This window comes from Anolis sagrei, chromosome 1 (genome assembly GCF_037176765.1).
Source record: "Anolis sagrei isolate rAnoSag1 chromosome 1, rAnoSag1.mat, whole genome shotgun sequence".
Lineage (NCBI taxonomy): Eukaryota > Metazoa > Chordata > Lepidosauria > Squamata > Dactyloidae > Anolis > Anolis sagrei.
This window is the reverse complement of record NC_090021.1, coordinates 323,745,395-323,759,304: the sequence shown is the minus strand read 5'-3', so window position 1 is coordinate 323,759,304 and position 13,910 is coordinate 323,745,395. Positions and strand designations below refer to the sequence as shown.

General features: G+C 41.3%; 1 long non-coding RNA gene across 1 annotated transcript; it reads left to right on the top strand.

Annotated features, from left to right (window-relative positions):
• The first annotated feature begins 3,027 nt into the window (after window positions 1-3,027).
• LOC132761807 (uncharacterized) lies at window positions 3,028-11,897 on the top strand. The gene is made up of 4 exons (XR_009629983.2): window positions 3,028-3,082; window positions 4,089-4,152; window positions 6,972-7,078; window positions 11,837-11,897. It is a non-coding gene; the product is annotated as an uncharacterized lncRNA (long non-coding RNA).
• The last annotated feature ends 2,013 nt before the right edge of the window (window positions 11,898-13,910 follow it).

Below are 13,910 nucleotides of genomic sequence, written 5' to 3'. Positions count from 1 at the left end.
TCCCTGACAAAAAAATCCCTGATTTTGGAGCTGAACAAAAAGTGGAAACAACTTTGGATGTTAGCAATTATGTCATAATGCAGCACGTATCATAATGCCTTATCACCATAGTCACATCTATGGAACAGATTGCCGTGTCTTGTTTGCAAATGAGCTGACATTTGAGAGCAAAAGACTTAAAATGTCTGCAAGGTAAGATTATATATTGTAAAACCTCCAGCTCCCTAGTATGCTATTTGACACCAAAATTATTAGTCAACACTGGGACAGCACAAACAAGATACTGATAGCGGACGACATGCTTGGCTGAAAAAGGGCCGGGCTGTAGCGCAGCTGTTAATCACTAGCAGCAATAGATCACTGCCATCCAGAAAGTGGCAAGTTCAAAACCTGAGGCGAATTGAGCACCCGACTGTTAAGTCTAGCTTACTGTCCACCTACGTTCGAAAACAGCTGAGCTGTGAGTAGAGGAATTAGGGACAGCTTAAAGAACAAGGAGGAAATGCCATAAAATTGACTTGGCGTCATAGTGGATGAAGCAACAGCACCCCCCCCCCTGTGGCTGGAATCGAGCATAACCTCCAGGCGGCAAATTTGGAAATGCCAAAAAAATGTCCATCTGTCTAAAAATGGCATTGAATGTTTGCCATGTATGTGTACGTTGTAATCCGCCTCGAGTCCCCTTCAGTTAGAAGGGTGGAATGTAAATACTGTAAATAAATAAATAAACATTGAAATCATTTTCAAGTTAATTTATATGTTTGGATTTATATATAAAGGCCCAGATTAGGTATTGATTAATTAATACTATTGTCAGAAGAGTATAATGCGGTTTTCCAAAATCTAATCAGTTTAGATTGTGCAATCTGATATATGTCTGCTCAAAAGAAAGTCCCATTAAAAAAGGGAAATTATACCAAGGAAAGTGGATATTGGATTTCACCCTTGTGCTCTTGTTATACAATATATAGACTATCAATGACAAAGTCTAGCATTCTAGTCACCACACCACAAATATCACAACTTGGAAAGTAATTTTTTTAAAGATTGTTCCTGATGGAGAGAGCCAGTATGGTATAGTGGCCTGAGGGTTGGACAACAGTGGGTGTATCTACAATGCAGAATTAATGCAGTTTGACAGTACTTTAGCAGCCATGGGACAATCCTATGGAATAATGGATGCTTTAGTCTGGTGAGGCATCAGTACTTTTCGAGAGAGAAGGCTAAAGACCTTGTAAAACTGCAATATTGTCAGCATGAATGGGCCCTACTGGGCCATTGTAGGTGCCCAAGGATGCCACCTGTGACACCCGACCTTTCTCAGCTCTTTCACATTCAAAGCAAGGATTTTGTAATTTTAGTTTTTTGCTTCATTGCAATTTTGAGAAGCAGTCTTACCTGCCTTAGAAAAAAAACTTTTAAGGGATAGACTTCTACTCCCAAGCCTCTCCAGCCAGCTTAGCTCTGGATACCGTTGGTTTGTTGACAAGTGTTACTTGGAATATACTCCCAGAATGCAAATTAAAATGTCAGATTTTGAGTAGAATAATAGAAACATAGATTTGGAAGAGATCACAAGGGCCATCCAATTCAAACCCCTGCCATGTAGGAACATACAGTCAGAGCATTACTGACAGATGGCCATCTAGTCTCTATTTAAAAACCTCTGCAGGAGGAGAGTCCACCACACTTTGAGGCAGGATATTCCCCGGTCGAACAGCACTAACTGTCAGAAAGGGCAGAAAACAATTCCCAGCTGAAAAAAGAGGATCTAGATCAGCAGTTCTACTGAATATTTTATGTCCTTGGGAAAAGTGCCCAAAATGAAAAACAAAGTGATGAAAGAGTCGCATCACAGCTGCATGTTGTGTCACAATGGATGAAATCCACATCAGCCTCAAAAGTCCTCTCCTGGAGGTAGGCTTCCCCAAAGCCCTCCTTGGGGGGCACAAAGGCCAGGCGGGGACCCCCAAATATGAAACCATTTGCGTGGCTCACCTGCTACAAAAATGAAAGGAAGTAACGGACGATAGGATTGTAAAAAATTGCTGCCACTTTTGGATATGGGACCTAGGTAGAAGGTGTTTCTTGAAGCAGGATTGGCTTCTGTTTCTTTTCTTTTAGACTTCAACTCTGATGGATTTTGCCGGCTGTCCAGACTGGATGGAGGGGCTAAGACACAGATTCATGGTAAACTATTTGTCCCCTGCTCCCAAAATCTTTTCCCTATAGAGCAAAGTATTTCTAATTCTATTTTTTTTAATAATTCTTATTGCTAGCTTCATTTCACATGGTCAGACTTCAATTTAACTCTCTAGACCAGGCATGGGCAAACTTTGGCTGTCCAGGTGTTTTGGACTTCAACTCCCACAATTCCTAACAGCCGGTTTTTCAGTCCCCTTTTTAGGCTGAAATAGCTCCCTTCAGCTTAGACTTGACTCAAGGTTATTTATTATTTTACTCTGTTATTATTATTTTATTACATTTGTTATTTTACTCTATTATTGTTATTACATTTACATTATTTTACTCTATTATAATTTTATTACATTTACTATTTTAGTCTTTCTTCTTCTTATGTTTATTTTACTCTATTATCACTGTTATTACTACTATTTTACTCTATTATTATTACTACTATTTTACTCTATTATTATTACATTTATTATTTCACTCTATTATTATTGGAAGGATATGTAAGCACATTTACACTGAAGAAGGTCAGAATAATGATTTACTCAGAATTAGGCAGTTTTATGTAAATATCCAAAAAAAATCTAACCTCCTGATACCTCAATTAATGTACTTTTATTGGTATCTATTTTTATTTTGAAATTGACCTGCTGCATTTTCCACCCTTGGGTTAGCCTTGAGCCGATACATTTCCCTAGTTTTTTGTGCTAAAATTAGGTGGCTCGGCTTATTATATTCGGGTTGGCTTATACTTGAGTATATATGGTAGACTCGTTTGTTGTGTGTTTGTCATTAGGCATTTAACAGGCTACCTCTACTATCTCTTTCACCAAAGCAGAATTGCACAGTGGAGCCTGGGACTCGATCATCTTCCAAAACCAACCTTAAGGTAGGAATCTTTTTTTTTTGCCAGAAGACTGTCTCCCTTCCCTGTGGATGGATGACTGGAGGATGCAGATGAAGACTTTCCAAAATTTCAGGTTCTCTTTGGTAGCTCCAAAGGGATATTTTCTGTGGAAGGAGATTTGGGAGTTGGACTCCAACATCCTGGTGAACATATGTATACTGCCTATAGCACATTGGTTCTCAACCTGTGGGTCCCCAGGTGTTTTGGCCTACAACTCCCAGAAATCCCAGCCAGTTTACCAGCTGTTACAATTTCTGGGAGTTGAAGGCCAAAACATTTGGGGACCCACAGGTTGAGAACCACTGCTATAGCAGGCATGGACAAACTCTAGTACTCCAGATGTTTTGGACTTCAACTCCCACAATTCCTAATAGTCGGTAGGCTGTTAGGAATTGTGGGAGTTGAAGTCCAAAACACCTGGAGTGCCGAAGCTTTCCCATGCCTGCTATAGTGTATGTTCCTGTATTAACAAGCTATACCTTCCAAGACTCTTGGGCTTGAAGAATACCATAGAATCACAATGTCCTCAAAGAGTTCTGGGGAAGAGCATTTGATATTTTGGATCATGGATAACTGAAACCATAGATATCAAATCGATGGATAAGGGGGCCGCACCTTACATGTTAATTCAGACAAAATTCCTACCTATCCAATGACTCTTATCTTCAAGAACCGTATTTTGACTTATCTTTCATTAGATGGCTACCATTCTACTATTATGTCATTTTTAAGCAGTTTCCACACAATTTTACAAGAATAGATTAGCCCAGTGGTTCTCAACCTGTGGATCTCCAGGTGTTTTGGCCTACAACTCTCAGAAATCCTAGCTAGTTTACCAGCTGTTAGGATTTCTGGGAGTTGAAGGCCAAAACATCTGGGGACCCACAGGTTGAGAACCACTGGTTTAGCCAGAGACTTTGGAAGTGAATGGTTTCTATTTTTTAAAGTGTTGTTGTAAATATTTATAATGTAAACATTTCTGAAACAGGACGTGTTCCACATTCGTGCAGATGGACTTCCAGAGATAAAAGGTCAAATGGCTTCGCAAATAGGTTTGTAATTTTTTTCCCTAGTTTGTGATCATTTCCATATGCCAGACTTTTGTTTTCTCTTCTTTCTCGTCAGGAAAGCAGGTTACAAAGCCATGTGAGGGAAACAGACTAAAATATATACCCTTGCCAAAGCCTGTATGAAGTTGTATGTCAAGGACATGTTGGCAAGACATAAATAATAATACTATTCTTAAGAAAAACTGCAGCTGGAATCCTGTTAGTTATGATGGTGAGGCAGTGTGCCATAGTGTTTTCAGTATTGCACTATAATTGTGGAGGCCAGGGTTAGTCTTTTTGGGCTATTATAGCCTTTTGTAAGGCATAACCTTTTGGGAAAATGATGCTATAACCTTTTGGAAAATGGCACTCACAACCATTTGGGAATATCAAGAATCTCCCTGAGAAGTGTTGAAAACTCATTTGAGTCAACCTTCTCCTTAGTTGTAAATATCTACTAGTATTCATGCAAGACAATTAGGTTTCTCAGCTATTAAACGGATATACCTAGATATCTCTTCGAACTGTTAGGAACAAAGCTATGCCAATACACAAAAAGCATATATAGCAGAGTTTCAGAAATGTTCTTTCAGTTGCCCCAAAACATCTTTTTGTTCATTCATTCAGTCACTTCCAACTCTTTGTGACCTCATGGACCAGCCCATGCCAGAGCTCCCTGTCAGCCGTCACCACCCCCAGCTCCTTCAAGGTCAAGCCAGTCACTTCAAGGATGCCAAAACATCTACTCTCCCTTAAAAACATCTTGGTTTAAATCATGCTCTCAAGAGACAAAAAATAAGCAGACTTCATTAAAAGTAACATAGTTGGTTTACTCACAAACTTTGTGTATTCAGCATATAGGTACTTTGCATATCAATTCAGGTACAGATAGGATTTGAAGTAGTTTCTCTGTCCAGATAACACAGGGCATCATTTTTATAATCAACAGAGTAAAATCCAAAAAATCTCTCCAGTCTGTGAGTCTAATAGAGTCTCTGTCTTCCTAAAGCATTCTGTTTCAACTGACTTCTAAAATAATACTACTTCTACTGACTTCTAAACAGTACTCTTTCTACTGAAGTCTCTACATTGAAAGTCCAATGGCTTCTGACCTCTAAAATGGAGTCTGAGTCTGAAAAAGTCCCAGATCTGGTCACGTGGTCTGCAGTCCCTCCCACAACAAAGAGTTAAGGAAAACTGCATACCAATGCAAACATATACAATACAGCAAGCAATCTGAATTATATACATAACAACTTGTATAGGAGGCTTGTAGAAGGTTGCCATTTCCAAGAGGATTTCCCTCTCCACCGAGAAAACTCACTGGGTGACTTTAGATGGGCCACACTCTCTTGATCCCAGAAAACTCAATCAGAGGTTGCCTTAGGGTTGCCATAAGTCAGGTATGATTTGATGGCACGCAGCAACAACGAACTGAGCTTGTGCCATCCCGACTTACTTCATGATTGTTGGCAGGTTCACTGATCCTACCACAATGATAATCTTCCCTGAACCCACCTTGAAAGCCCAGATACACTTCTGGTTGTGGGAGGGGTACTATTTTTGGAAAATGGGGAACTAAAACCATGGATATAGAGTTAGTGGATAAGTGGTTGTACTGTATTTTAAGACAGCAGAAGAAAGGGGGGAAATGAAAAGTAATGCCTCCACCTTGGTTACTTGGGTTTGGGTGTGAATATTTTAATAAATCAAATACAGAAATAATCCTTAGAATGTGCTCTATTCACTTTTCTACATAATCACCAGACAATTGGATACATTTCTGCCAATGATTAACAAGTTTTCTGAAGCCGTCACGGAAGAAGTCTACACTCTGTTTCCGCAACCAGCGTCTCACAGTTCTCTCATCCTGGATACCCATTGTGCACAGATCTTCTGATAGCCAAGCAAAGCAATATTGTGACCCACACATTCTTGTGAAATGCGGATTATGTTTGAAATTTCTCTCTGAGTGATACGACGATCGTCCTGAATCTGTCAACCTTTTGCTTGTGAAACTCGGTGATTGCTGTCATAAGACATCCAACTCTTTGTTTGTCACTCAAGTCAGATGTTCCCACCTCAACATCTTTAAATTTACTCACCCAACAATGCACAGTACTCACATCAACACAATCACCATAAACAGCTTGCATTTCTCTGATGAATCTCCTTTGGGGTGACATCTTCTGTTCTCAAGAATTCAATGACTGCACGTTGCTTAAGTCGCATTGACCGACCATCTGTGCAGGGTTCCATACTTTGCACTTTATCAACACAACCATTCAATGCTAAGACTTCTCACCAAAATGGAACTGTAGAGAAGAGTCTCCTGAACAAGCCAGTATCTTCCACATACCAGTACTGCCATCTGTTGAGGAGTTACGAAGGTGGAGGCATTACTTTTCATTCAACCCTCATATAATCGTAATCAGGAACTTTTTAATCAGGTTGGATGTGCCCTGTGATTGTGGTGCAGCTTATAAAGGATTGGACTTATGGGAATGTGTAGCAATATGTTCCACCTGGATGCCAGGCATGGGAAAACTTTGTCCCTCCGGGTGTTTTGGACTTCAGCTCCCACAATTCCTAACAGCCTACCGGCTGTTAGGAATTGTAGGAGTTGAAGTCCAAAACACCCAGAGGACCGAAACATTGCCCATGCATGAGTTAGATGGTTACAAGGTCTCACTGTGGTAATGTTGGGACATCGCTGCCATCTTGCATTTAAGCTGCTCAAAAGTCTAAAGAGAAAGCTATCCTCCTCTCATTATACATCCATAACAATATGCTGAACAATCGTTTCCTCCTCTGATCCGCAGCAGATAAATGTCAGAATGAGAAGAACTGTGTCAAGGGCGCCTTTGGCGTCTCGGCCACTACAGGATCCAGGAAACTCAGGAGGAGAAGCACGGCTTTCCATCACAAGGTGCCCCGCGGGTACTCTCTGGTTTGGTGAGAGGGAAGAAGGGTTGTAAAGGCCTGTTGTGTGTATGTAGGGAAGCACTTAAAAGATAGGAATGCTAGCTCTACTCTGTGCTCAAGTATTTTCCATCTCCAGCAACTCTCCCATCACCAGCCAGATTGATGTTTGAGGAATGCATCACTGTGTCATCCAGACTGTAAGGCTTAGCAATTTATCATTTGTATCAGACAGACAATAAAGTCTGCTTCACTTGAATTTGATATTGCGATCCTCTGTGTAGCCTATCAACCATGGCTGTTGTTGCTTGTTGTAAAATGGGCTTAGACTTATGGCAGCCCTCTGAACTCAAGACCTCCAAGTCCACTGCTGAGGTCTTGCCCTGTCTACACTGCCATATAATCCAAATTATAAAAAAATGACAGGTGACTTGAAGAACTCTCTGCCCCAGAGTGCGGTGGAGGCCCTTTCTTTGGAGGCTTCTAAACAGAGTTGGATGGCCATCTGTCGGAGGTGCTTTGAATGCGATTGTCCTGCTTCTTGGCAGTGGGTTGGACTGGATGGCCCACGAGGTCTCTTCCAACTCTATGATTCTATGATTTTATGATCTACACTGCCTATATCCTAGGATGTGATCTCAGATTATCTCTTATTCAAGATTATCTGGTAGTATAGACTCATATAATCCAGTTCGAAGCAGAAAATCTTGGATCACATCCTAGGATATAAGGCAGTGTAGATCCAGTTTAGATCCAGCCTCGTATATACCTGACTAGAGTAACAGAGGTGTGGATCTCATCTGATCTTGGAAGCTAAGCAGGGTCAGCCCTGGTTAGTCCCTCAAAGGAAAGACCACCAATGGATCCCAGGCTATATTTCAGTGGAGGGAACTGGCATAAACCACCTCTGTGTATTCATCAGGAATAGGAATGCATACCATGCAATTTCCACCATTTTTAGTATTTTCCCCCTGCAAAACTAACACTTGTCCAGTTATGTTTTTGTCTCCTGTGGGCCTCCATTGATGCTCAAGTCCCATTATATGCAATAACGTGGTGAAATGGCATTCCTTATGTAAAAATGGCAAAATCAAGGTTTGCTTTTTTGGAATTTAAAACCAAATATTTTGAAGTTGTGAAGGGTTGACTCCATGGATGCAGAATCCATGGAGTCAACCCTTCACAACTTCAAAATATTTGGTTTTAAATTCCAAAAAAGCAAACCTTGATTTTGCCCAATATTGCAACAAAGCAAAAGGAGGCATTGATTTGCACTCAGGTTAGTTACGGAGACATAAGGATCATGAATAGATTACTCAAGTGAGGAGAGAACTGATTACCAAATGTCACAACAGTGTTACAACATGGTACACCATTGGGAGAGCCAAACATTACGTGCTTCTCCTTGAACTTGTATTTCTACCTAGTTCCAACAAGGCAAACACGGAACTCACCCAAGGTAATTGTGGTATAACAACGAAAAACCTCAAAGTCTCCTGCAATTCATCTATGGCCTATTCCCAGAGAGGGATTTAGAGGTCAGCAGAAATGTGCAAAGATTACAACTCTTTCTGCGTGTGTGGCTGTTCATTTTCTTGAATGGGGCAGGTGAACAACAGGAAACCAAAGGAAGACCCAAATAGGAAAGCTCCAGACACTGGTAATTATTCCTTTTTCTAGGACATACTGGTAAGTTTCAATGGTCGCCTAAAGTTTGTGAACCTCATTAAGTCAGTAAGGGACTTAACATATGGATAACTGGATGGATGTCTCTTGGAAATGGAATTACTGTATATACTCGAGTATAAGCCAACCTGGATATAAACCGAGACATCTTATTTTACCACAAAAAACTGTGATCGACTTGAGCATAATCTGAGGGTGGGAAATGCAGCAGCTACTGGTTAATTTAAAAATAAAAATAGATACCAATAGAATTACATTAATTGAGGTTACATGTTTTTGAATATTTACATAAACCGGTAATTTGAGATAAGACTGCCCAAATCTGATTAAATCATTATTCTAACCTTCTTCAATAAATGTTATAATAATAGAGTAAAATGATAAATGTAATAATAATCAATAGAATAAAATAATAAATAACCTTGACTTGAGTATAAGCCGAGGGGGACTTTTTCAGTCAAAAAAAGGGTTGAAAAACTACTTGAGTAGTTTTGTAACATCCATATTCAGCCAAGGGCTGCAATGACATCTATACATATAAAAGGAAAAATATGTATGTATGCGTGCAATATGTATGCTGGTTAGTTTGTTCCACACAGGGCTCATACATGGCTTGATGGATCTGGATCAAACTTGGCACACAAACTTGGCACACAAGGTTTCAACTAAAAAAAAACCCTACCCCTTTTAGGCCCAGAGCTAAGAGAAAGAAAAGGAACAAAGCAGATTAGTTGTTGCTAGGTGAAGTGGCCCTTTGTCATAATCCTGGGAAAGAAAGGGAGTGAGCAAATTGACTGCTAATAGGTGGCATGCGTATGAGAGAGAGGGAGGGAGGAAGGAAGAAAAGAAGGGGGGGAAAGAACGGAAAGAAAGGAAGAGACAAGGAAGGAAGGAATGGAAGGAAGAAAGGAAAGGGGAAAGGTATGAGAGGAAGGAAGGAAATAAAGGAAGAGAAAGAAAGTGGAAAAAGAAGAAGAAGGGGGAAGGTGTATGAGGGAAAGCAAGGGAAGAAAGAAGGAAAGAAAAGAGAGAGGAAGACAGTATATGAGAGAAATGGAGGAAGGAAAAAAAGAGCCACAAAGGAAATGAATGCCTTTTGTTCATTTGGCCGATGATGTGGATGTGGATGTGGATGTGGATGTGGATGTGGATATGGATATAGATATGGATATGGAGATATATATATCCCCCAGTTACTACATAAAGGAGTCGGCAAAACAACCATTACACATTGAACTTGAGGAAATGATAAGATCAAGCAAAGTTGATCAAGACAAGTCAGAGAGAGAAAGATGTACATTTCCCATTGGCCAGATATCATGGGACGGCTTTAAGTAATCAGGATAAGACAATAGTATAAAACCTGTGTCCTGGGATCAGCCGTAGTCTCTCCTATGCAGCTAGGCTAGGCACCTATACATGTGTTTATTCAGGCTGCTTTTCTGCAAGCCTGAATAAACCTACTCTTGATCCAAGCAACATCTGGTTGTTTTGCTTTGAGGATTTTGTTTATTCTTGGCCTGGGGGAAGAGTCTTGGTGTCCCTCATTGGGCATGAAGGATGCTCAGCTGTGTTTTATGAGGCCTTCTAAGCTGTCCAGCAGGTAGTCAAGTGGGGAGTGACCATTGTCCCCAATCCAATGGTTGACAGTGGACTCTGGCGACTGACAAGGCATTGGTCAGTCTCTCCCCCCATACATGTAATTGGGTCTCAGCTGATATCACAGCTCACTCTCTGAATCAAGACAACTGTGAAGAAAGGAAGGGACCATCGTGCTTCTCCTTGAACTTGTATTTCTACCTAGTTCCAAGCAACATCTGGTCGTTTTGTCTAGAATCATAGAATAATAAAGTTGGAAGAGACCACATGGGCCATCTAGACAACCCCTTCCTATGCAGGAAAAGCACAATCCAAGCCCCCCTTACAGGTGGCCATCCAGCCTCTGTTTAAAAGCTTCCAAGGAAGGAGCTTCTATCACACTCTAAGGCAGAGAGTTCCACTGCTGAACAGCTCTTACAGTCAGGAAGTTCTTCCAAATGTTCAAGTGGAATCTCCTCTCCTGTAATTTGAACCCATTGCACCGAGTCCCAGTTTCAAGGGCAGCAGAAAACAAACCTGCTCACTCTTCCTTATGATATCCTTTCACATATTTATACATGGCTATCATGTCTCCTCTCAACCTTCTCTTCTGCAGGCTAAACACGCCCAGTTTTTTAAGATGCTCCTCATAGGGATTCATGGTCTCCAGACCTTTGACCGTTTTAGTTACCCTTTTAGTTGTCCTCCTCCGGACACTTTCCAGCCTATCAATATATCTTCTAAACTGTGGTGACCAGAATTGGATACAGCATTCCAGGGTAAGTCTAACCAAAGCAGAATACAAAGAGACCATGACTTACCTTGATCTAGGCACTATACTCTTTTTGATGGAACCTAAAATCCCGTTGGCTTTTTTAGCTGCTGCATCACACTGTTGGCTCATGTTCAACTTGTTGTCCATTAAGACGCCAAGACCTTTTTCACATGTACAATTATTGTCAAGCCAAGCATCACTCATCCTATCCTTGAGGTTTCTGAAACTGATTATCCCTGGCCCAAAGGTAGCAGCCCTTTTGTGCATTGAGTGAAGACATGGCTCAGGGCTTTAGAAGTATGGGAGCTGTAGTTTGGAGAGGCACCAATGCTTAGAGCAGTGGTTCTCAACCTGTGGGTCTCCAGGTGTTTTGGTCTACAACCCCCTTAAATCCCATCTAGTTTACCAGTTATTAGGATTTCTGGGAGTTGAAGGCCAAAACATCTGGGGACCCACTGGTTGTTTTGGCCTTGCAAAATATGGTAAAAAGCTACAACTCACAGGATTCGATAGCATTGAGCCATGTCAGTTGAAGCGGTGTCAAACTGCTTTAATTTTACAATGTAGATACACTCTAAGTTGTCATTGTTGATGTTGTATGCCTTTAAGTCATTTCTAACTTATGGTAATCCTAGATGGTGTCTCCTCACACCTTATCTTCTTTCATTTGCATAAGTGGTGACATCTTGAATGTGTACATTTTTTAATATTGTTTTGTTTTGGTAGCTTTCAGGTCCTGGTGTTAATTTTTGGGAAGATGTGTCAATTCATCCCGATTGTAATGCGAATGCTCCCAGTGACAGACGGCACCAAAGAGCTCACTCTTTGGCCACAAAACTAAAAGAAGACTTGAAAGGGGGAGAGGAAGAAACCTTTGGAAGACTAGAAACAGAGATGTCTCCATCAAAAGGAGGAAGGCATTATGATATTGACATGGAGCCAACCAGTGACATCCAGATAGCAAATGGAAGCCTCCACAAAGAGGGCTCAATCAACCTGCCGCAAAGGCGTTCGCCATCCTCAGAGCTTCCTAGAGGGTTTGGTTTCTTTGCAGAAGCTCTGGCGCCCGACCACTCCTTGATGGATGTTGAGCTTTCACAATCTATAGGGTCGCCACCAAACTCACAGTCGGGCCTTTTGCCACAGCCTTTTCTCGCAGAGCCCAATGGTGACGTCGTCATGCATGAGGAAAGGAAGATCAAGAAGTCGAAGGAGATCCCCATTTTAGACCGGGTTGGGGAAACCTTGCGGCAAAAGAAATTACGCTCAACTCAGGCATGAGGTAGAGAAAAACAAACTCTTGGCTAATATGCATCTACGCTGTAGAATGAATCCACTTTAACTTCCCTGGCTCATTGCTATGGAATAATGTGGTCTGTAGTTTGGCAAGGTTTTGAGTCTTCTCTGCCAAAGAAAGCTGGTGCCTCAGCAAACTACAAATCCCAGGATTGCATAGCATCGAGCCATGGCCATAATGTTTCACGACTCTTTCCATTATGACACAGCTTCCATCCCTTTTAAATTATTGGAAATGGCAGTGGCAGGCCTGGCAGTAATGCTTTCCCCTCTCTATGGAGTGACGACAGACTTATCTGTTGGGCGAGTGGGCTTACTAACAAAAGACCCTCCTCTTAAATGTACAGCAGAGTAACTTAGCAGCAGCAGCGTGACCCACCACCAGTAGCCCAAAGTGATAAAAAGAACAAAAAATAATATACCTAGCTCCAGCAGACAAGAGTCCTTTGTCCCACCCTGGTCATTCCACAGATATATAAACCCTTTTTCCTAGTTCCAACAGACCTCACTACCTCTGAGGATGCTTGCCATAGATGCAGGCGAAACGTCAGGAGAGAATGCCTCTAGATCATGGCCATATAGCCCGAAAAAACCTACAACAACCCAAAAAATAATATAGTTGCGGTATTTACAACAACAAGGTTTCCATAATACAAATAAAGTCCTTTATACTTCCTTCGTTGCTTCCACACTAGGCTTCTTCCTCGTGCAGATAAACAGCTTCACTCTCACAGAGCCTCCACTCACAACCAAGATATACTGGAGCTTCACACAGTAGCTTTTTACACACAGCAGCCCTTATACTGGAGCTTTAGGTTGAAGGTTGTAAATGTAAAACAAACAGAAGCTTTACCATAGTTTCTGAACCAAAATATATCCTGCAGTATAATAATTAGTAGATCAATAGGTACCGCTCCGGCGGGAAGGTAACGGCGCTCCATGCAGTCATGCCGGCCACATGACCTTGGAGGTGTCTATGGACAACGCTGGCTCTTCGGCTTAGAAATGGAGATGAGCACCACACCCCAGAGTCAGACATAACTGGACTTAATGTCAGGGGACTACCTTTACCTTTATAATAATGTGTCACTCAGATTTGTGTAATGAGTAACAGTAACTTTACTTCAGTTCAAAAAGGTCAAACAGAGCAACAATATATACAGCTGTCTCTCTGAATTCTTACAGAGAACAGAAGGAATAAACAGTCCTTTTAAACAGTCTTTAAAATATGCTTCATGCCATAGAAATGATCAGTTTTCAGACAGTTGGCAACCATTTCCTTCCTAGCTGTTTCCAGTCAGCACTCTCTTCACTCTTTGAGGTGAAAGTGGCAGTTAAAACCGTTTGTCTCAGCAGCAAACCAGAGACAGTAGCCAATCAGAATTCTAGCTCCTGGCATGCTCATCCAATCAACTGCCAACACATGCCTTTCCAGGCAACCCATTTAATCATGGTGTTTCTTATAAATCCCCACACTTTACACATAAGGCTTTCCACACAAGGC